The sequence below is a fragment of the Penicillium manginii genome, assembly GCF_028828005.1.
Source record: "Penicillium manginii strain IBT 31320 chromosome Unknown utg000002l:1.0-5564898.0:1.0-5567710.0, whole genome shotgun sequence".
NCBI lineage: Eukaryota > Fungi > Ascomycota > Eurotiomycetes > Eurotiales > Aspergillaceae > Penicillium > Penicillium manginii.
Window position 1 is genome coordinate 5,527,075 of NW_026643103.1, and position 8,540 is coordinate 5,535,614.

Here is an 8,540-nt window from a genome sequence, read left to right on the forward strand (position 1 = left end):
CGGATTGCTTTATATCTGGCTTATACTACCACCACTTCTTTATCTTCTTTCATCTGATCTTTTAGGGTTTAGAAACCCTAAACCCTAAAACCCTAAACCCTAGGGTTATATCAAAAATATCAAAAACATCAAAAATATCGAAAATATCGAAAAATGTCAAATCTTCCAAAAATTGAGGTGCCTAAGCTCTTAGGTATTGAAAACTATACTACATGGTCAATTAGGGCTTATGCCTTATTGATTAAGGAAGATCTAGGGTTTGATACCCTAGACCCTGATGGGACAATATCAGATGAAACCAATATCACCCCTGCTAAGAACAGGAAGGCACTAGCTATTATTAAGCTACTATGTGATGATAATCCTCTATTATATATAAAGGATGAAACTAGTGCTATTCAGGCATGGAATACCCTAAAGGAGTTATTCAACCCTAAAGGTTTTACCACTGAATTCCTGGTGTTAAAAGAATTCTTTAATACCACTTTGGGTGATTTTGATACTATGGAGCAATACCTTAATAAGGTAAAATTGCTTATCAATGACCTTAAATCTAAGGATATTATACTACCTAATCAGGTAGTTATTGCCTGGATTTTAAATAGTTTGGATGAAGACTATTCAGGCTTCATACAAAATATTACACAATCTCTACGCAATGATCCTAAGGCATATACTATTGATTCATTGATTAAATCACTTATTGATGAATCACGTGGCAAAGATGATAATGCTATTTATAGTATTAATAACTCTTTCTACAAACAAAACAACAAAAACAACAAAATAAGCAAAAATAACAAACAAAACAAACAAAACAAAAAACCATGGAAGAAACAACCTTTGAGTGGAAAATTTTGCAAAAATTGTCATAAAACCAATCATAATGTCGATGATTGCTACTTCTTATATCCTAAGAAGCGTCCTGATTGGTGGAAATCAAATGATACAGACGATACAGACGATACAAACAATACAAACAATATAAATCAAACAAACAAAAAACAGCAAAAACAACAAGATATTGCTATTGTTAATGCTATTCTCTCTGATTCAGATGACCTTGACACTATACCTATTCAGGATATTGATATGGAAATCGATAATCTCCTATTGGACCTGGACAATGATGTGAGTGTCAATAATACCCCAAAAAATGATAAAAATAATAAAAAGCTTACAAATAATAAAGGTTATCTAGGCAAATTGCCCTATCAGATTGGACCTATTTGTAACTTTGTTATTGATACTGCTGCTACTATCTCAGTTATTACAAATTTAAACTATTTTTGTTATAAAAGAGAAGTAAATGAAACAGTAAACTGGGGAAAAGCACTCAAAATACCAATAAAATATAAAGGAACAGTTATAATTCAAACAAATCTGAATTATATATATATTATGCATAATGTGCTATATATGCCTGAATTAGGTATTAATATACTAAGCACTAATAGGCTAAAAGGCCTATCTATTTTCAAGGAAAATAGTGTATATATATATAATAATAAAAAACCAACAATAAAAGGTTATAAAGATATACTATATAAAACTAATACTAATATACTATATCCTAGAAAGATATCTGATAATAAATATCAAAATAAGCTTCTATATCTAGAAGATAAAGATATAGAGATAAATAATTGGCATAAAAGACTTGGTCATATTGGACCTAAGGCCCTAAATCATATATTAAAAGATATTATTAATATAAATATATCTGACAAAAACCTATATAATATAATAAAAGAATGTGAGATCTGCCTAAAGTCTAAGGCAAAAAGATATATAAATAAAAAGTCAAATAACAATATTCTCTATGAAAAAGGAGAAAGAATTCATAGTGATATAGGTGGCCCAATAACACCAAAGACATATAATAATTATATATATTATATAACCTTTTTAGATAAGCAGACACGCTATCTATTTGTTATATTATTAAAGAATAAAAGCCAAGCAATAATAGCCTTTAAAAAGGTAAAGGCTTTAATAAATAATCAAATTGGTATTAATATAAAACAATTATTCACCGATAATGGTAGAGAATATGTTAATAAACCAATAAGAAATATAACCAATAAATATGGTATTACCCATAATACTAGTCCTGCCTATACAAAAGAGCCTAATGGCTTAATAGAACGTATAAATCTTACTTTATTAAATAAAGTAAGGACAATGCTATCTAATAGTAATTGTCCTAAATACCTATGGGGTGAGGCTTTAATAGCAGCTACCTATTTATATAATAGGACACCACATAGTGCTCTAGGGTTTAAAACACCCTATGAATTATATAATAAAAGAAAACCCCCTAATAATATCTATAACCAATTAAAGATATGGGGTTCTACTGCCTATTATACTATTAATAAGCAGATTATAAAGCTAGAACCTAGGCAAGAAAAAGCTATACTAGTAGGCTATACTGATTATGGCCACTATAAACTATATCTACCTAATAAAAGGACTACTATAATAACAAGAGATATAACAATCCTTGAAAATAAATACTATAATTTTAATAGTATCAAAGAAGATACTATAGATATATATCCTGATAATAATTCGGATGAAAGGGTTACCCAGAAAACCCTAAACCCTAAAATACATGGGATGAATACAAGAGCAAAAGAATATGCCAAAATTTCAGAAAATCCTTCTCATAAGATTGAAGTCCAAATACCAGTGAAAAATACTATATATAATAATAATAATAAAAATAATAATAATAATATACTATATACACTATCTGATACAGCAGTAGAAGCTATATATAGACCTCTATATAGTAGTGTATTAAACTTTGTTTTAACTACAACTACTACTAAGGAGCCTAATACACTAAAGCAGGCCCTAGAAGGCCCTGATAGCCTATACTGGCAAAAAGCCTGTATAGCAGAAAATAATGCATTAGTCAGCCAAAAGACATGGGATATTGTTGATATCCCTAATAATACTATACCTATTAATGGCCGGTGGATTTTCAAGATGAAACCCACTATAAACAGAACAGCCAATAATACTAGTCATATTACTAATAGTGATAATACTATTCGCTATAAGGCTAGATGGGTTATACAAGGTTTTAACCAAAAACTAGGAATAGACTTCCTAGAAACCTTTTCAACAACATGCAGAACAGAGTCATGGCATATGCTATTATTAATAGCTGTTAATAAAGGCCTATGTATATGGCAATATGATGTAAAAAATGCATTCTGTCATGCTGATATTGATGCTGAGATATATACTATATTACCAATAGGTCTATATAACCAAGATATATATCAAAATAAATGTGCAAAACTAAATAAAGCACTATATGGATTAAAACAATCTCCTAGACTATGGTATCAATACCTAAAATCAGTACTGGAAGTGCTAGATTTTGAGGTATTTCCATATGATGAAGGAATATATATAAATAAAAAAGATGGTTGCATACTAATATGTCATGTTGATGATATACTAGTATTACATAAAGACCTATCCTATATCAAAGCCCTAAAAGATAAAATAAATATATCTATTGAATTAGATGAAATAGGGCAAATTACTACCTTCCTAGGTAATGATATAACTATTGACTATAAAGCAAAAAAGCTATATATATCTCAAATAAAATATATAGATAAATTATTAACTAAATTTAATATATATAATAATAATACCTATAAAAATAAGGATATACCTGGTGAACCAGGCATAAAACTATCTAAAAATATTACTATAGCTAGTAACACAGATATAAAACAATACCAAAAGGAAATAGGCTCTTTATTATATTTAGCCTTAAAAACAAGGCCAGATATAGCCTTTTCTGTGTCAAATTGTGCTAGGTTTATGTCAAATCCTAGCCAAGAACACTTCAAAGCTATATACTATATATGGTGCTATATACTAAAATATAATAATCAAGGTCTAATATATAATTGCTCTGGTAATAACCTATATATAAAAGGTTATTGTGATAGTGATTGGGCAAATGATATTAATAATAGAAGGTCTACTACTGGCTATATATTTAGCCTAAGTAATGACCTAGGCCTGACAAATCCAATATCTTGGAATAGCCAGCTACAAAAGACAGTAGCCTTATCTAGCTGTGAAGCTGAATATATGGCACTAAAAGAAGCTACAAAAGAAGCTATATATCTAAATAATATGCTTAATTATATTAATAATCACCTAGAACTAGGTTATACTGATACAATACCTATAATATTAATAGATAATGAGGGAGCAAAAAAGCTTGCCGAAAACCCTGAATTTCATAAAAGATCAAAACATATTGATATCATATATCATTTTACTAGGAATGCTATACAAAAGAATCAAATGAAACTAGTACCAATACCATCAAAAGATAATATTGCTGATATATTCACTAAAAATGTGATAAAACCTATATTTATAAATCATATACCTAATATAATAACTAATATTCAGAGCTAATCTCTATATAAGAAGATATATATAAAGATTAAGGGGGAATATGAATATTATACTATAAAACCCTATAACAAAATACGCCAAAGCTCCGGCTATAACAACCGATAGATGACACCTAAGTGGCACCCGTGCCGACAGCTAAGCAGCACCCATGCCGATGGCCGAGCAGCACCTATACCGATGGCCGAGCGGCACCTATGAATATTACAAATATTACCGTTGCCTAGGCTATACAAGCCTTAGAGAGCGGATGTAACTATGCCAGTGCCCCGAGTGCAACTATGCCGGTGCCCCGGGGGTTACTGTGCCAGTGCTCCGGGGGTTACCGTGCCAGTGCCCCGGGTGTAACTATGCCAGTGCCCCGGGTGTAACTATGCCGGTGCCCCAGGGGGTTACTGTGCCAGTGGCCCGGGTGTAACTATGCCGGTGCCCCGGGTGTAACTATGCCGGTGCCCGGGGGTTACTGTGCCAGTGCTCCGGGTGTAACTATGCTAGTGCCCCGGATGTAACTATGCCGGTGCTACTGCTACCATACTTAGCAATATTGCCTAAGCCAGCTAAATATATATATAACCTTCTCCCCCCATACACAACACAGAACAAGACAATCAAGACAATCAAGACAATCAAGACAAGCAAGACAATCAATACAATATCAGCAAACATTGCAAACACCAATCTTCTTTATCAAACAAGCTAAACACCTTCTTCTTCTTCATCCAACCTTCCCTAAGCCTATTGAGACATACAAAGTCTCAGAATTATTAATTATAATAGTATTTTAATAGATAAAAAGAAAATTATAGTTATTTAAGAATAGTAATAATCTTAGATATTTAGAGATATTTAAGTCTTTTTTTATTCTATAATTTTTATTATTTATTTATATACTAATACTTTTTAATTATATTATTTTTTACTAAATTTTTTAAGAGAAGTAAAAATAGAAGAAAATTTAGAGTAGTAGAATTAAATAAGAGAAAATTAACTATATTTTATATCTTTCTTAATACTTTTAAGAAAGTATCTTTACTATATTTCTTTAACTCTAACTAATTTATTTATATTAAAATAGATATATCTAGATTTAGAATAGTTAAAATTTTATTATAATTTAATAATAAAAAAATATAGTATCTAGTTATATTTTAGTTAAAAAAATTTACTTTTATAGAATATTATTATTTAATTTTAGATTATAAACTATATATAATAGTATAGTTATTTAAATATTAGTATTAATATCTAAAAAGAAATCTACATTAAATTAAACTTTTTTTAGATTATAATAACTTAAAATTATTTATATAGTAGTAGAAGATTAATAAAAAATAAATCTAATAGTACTTATACTTAACTCTATTTAATTTTATTATTAAATACTAGTTAGAGAAAACTAATTTAGTAAATAGTTTTTTTTATATACTAGATATTGTGAATATATAAAGATTAGTTAAAAGACTTAGCTATTCTCTGGTTAAATATCTTAACCAGAAGCCTTATCAAATATAACTATTATCGTTAAGCTTAACTAAAAAGCCTAACTATATGATATCAAAATATCAAAATATATTTCAGATGCTTGGAGTTCTGCCAAAAGCCCAAATAGGCCTAGCCTATTTGATCACACCGCTGATGAATAATATTCTGCCCAAGGCCTAATCAGGCCTAGTCTACTGTGGCTTACCGCCCAGGAAATTTAACATAAAAAGGGCCTGCACCCCCCAGCAAACCTATCTTCATCATCATTCTTATTGATCTCTTTCATCCCATCTTGTGATTACTAAGCTCAAGAACAATATTTTAATACAACTTCCTCTTTTGGCAATCAGTGAAGCTATTCAAACATCCCCTGATGCTTGTAGGACTTTATGTCTCACAGATATTAAAGAATCTTACTCTATAGTTAAGACTCTAGATCTAATTTATACCTAATTTAAGAGTAAAAAGACTTTATTTATTTAAAAATTTATTATAATTAATAAATACTTTAAGAAAAAAAAATAGTAAAATTAGTCTATATTTAGTATTAACTAAAATATTAGTTTATAGAAAGTTATTAAAAATTAGTATCTAATTTATTAGTAATTGTATACTTAAAGACTAAGAATTAGGACTATTTATCTAAATTAGTAGTATTTTAATTATATTTTAATATAATTCTAATAGTACTAGAGAGAAATCTATTTAGAATTTACTTACTTACTTTCTTAAATTAAATAATTTTAGTTTCTATAAGAAATTAAGTTATATTTAATATATATTCTTTAGAGTTATTTATACTATAATAATAGTAGAAGATACTTTTATAGAAAGTACTTTTAATAATCTAGAAAGTTTTATTACTTATTTATAGAATAAAGATATTATAATTTATAAATATAAAGAAGTTATTTTAATTAGTAAACTAGTTAGTAAATACTAGAAAGTAAATTTTTTAAATTTACTTTATTATAGTAACTACTTATATATCTTTATTTTAGATAAACTATATATTAAGTTTATTAAACTATACTATAATAATTCTTTAGTAAGTTATTTTAGTTAAAATAGAACTAAAGAGTTACTAAAGAGAAAGTATTATTAAAAAAATCTTTTTAACTAAGTCTAATTCTATATAAAAATATACCTAGTTTATTAATAAGTTAAAATTTTAAAATACTATCTCTATAGATAGTTATACTCTCTTTCTATTTTTACTTAATTTTTTACTAAATTAACTATAGACTTTATTATAGATCTATTTTCTATATAGATTAAAAAAAAAACTTATAGATATAATTTTAGTAATTATTAATTATCTTATAAAATATAGTTAATTTTTTACTATTTTTACTATAATTACTACTAAAGAATTAACTAAATTCTTCTATTCTAAGATAGAGTTTAAATATAGTAATTCTAAAAGTATTATCTTTAATAGAAAATTAGTATTTACTAGTAAATTTTAGAAAACTATTTTTACTATTTTATTAATAAATAAAGAATAAATTAGTCTTAACTACTAAAAATAACTTAGTTTATAAATAATAATATTATTAATTAATCTATAAAGAAATCTTTCTTTAAACTACTACTTAAATATTCTCTAAATTTCTAATTATATAATAATAATAAAAAGATTAAAAAAAAGACTTTTACTACTATAGAGAAACTTAATTAACTTTAAAATATCTAAAAAAAGACTAAAAAAATAATCTAAACTATTTAAGAATTCTATTAGAAAAACTATAATAAATAATATAAAAAAAAGATTTTTTAAAAAAAGAGATCTAGTAATACTATTAACTAAGAATCTCTATCTAAAAGATTAACTAAGAAAGTTATTCTCTTAATAGATTAGACTATTTTAAGTCTAAAACTATATTAGTTTATTAGTATATTATTATACGTAGCTAACTGGTTACAGTAAGTAGTTAGATCTAGGTAGATAACTTACTAGTTTCTCTATGTTATTACTTATCTATAATATCTATCACTTGTACTTCTTAAGTATAAACTCACAACTGTACTGTTACTATATACAGCCTTATATAGACTTAGGTCCTATAGAGTAACTTTAAAGGAGGTACCAGATAGTACACTAAGTAGATCAGTCCAGAGAGCTCCCCTACTTATAGTATATTTGTTATAAGAGATAAAACTATATAAAGAGTAATCTAAAAGGTATACTATAGTAACTTAGATTAATTAATCGTAAAGAACTAAATATATATTTATAAATAAGTATCCTTATATATCTTAGTCCTTTTTATTACTTACTATACCTTAGTATAGTAGTTACTATATTATTCTATTACTTACTATATTCCTATACAGTAGGTACTATATTAATTATATAATATTAAGTCCTTTATAATTTTTATATTATTCCTAATTATATAATATAGGATTGTTATATAATTCTTCTAACTTTTATTTCTTTAGACTAAGTTAGTTAGTCCTAATCCTTCTGTAATATCTAATACTAGTTCCTATAATCTATAGAGTTTTATTATATTTTATAATATTATCCCCTCTTTTAGCTCTTTAGTCTCTAAAGATTCTTAAATCTGTAGATTTCCCTTTTATTTTTCTAT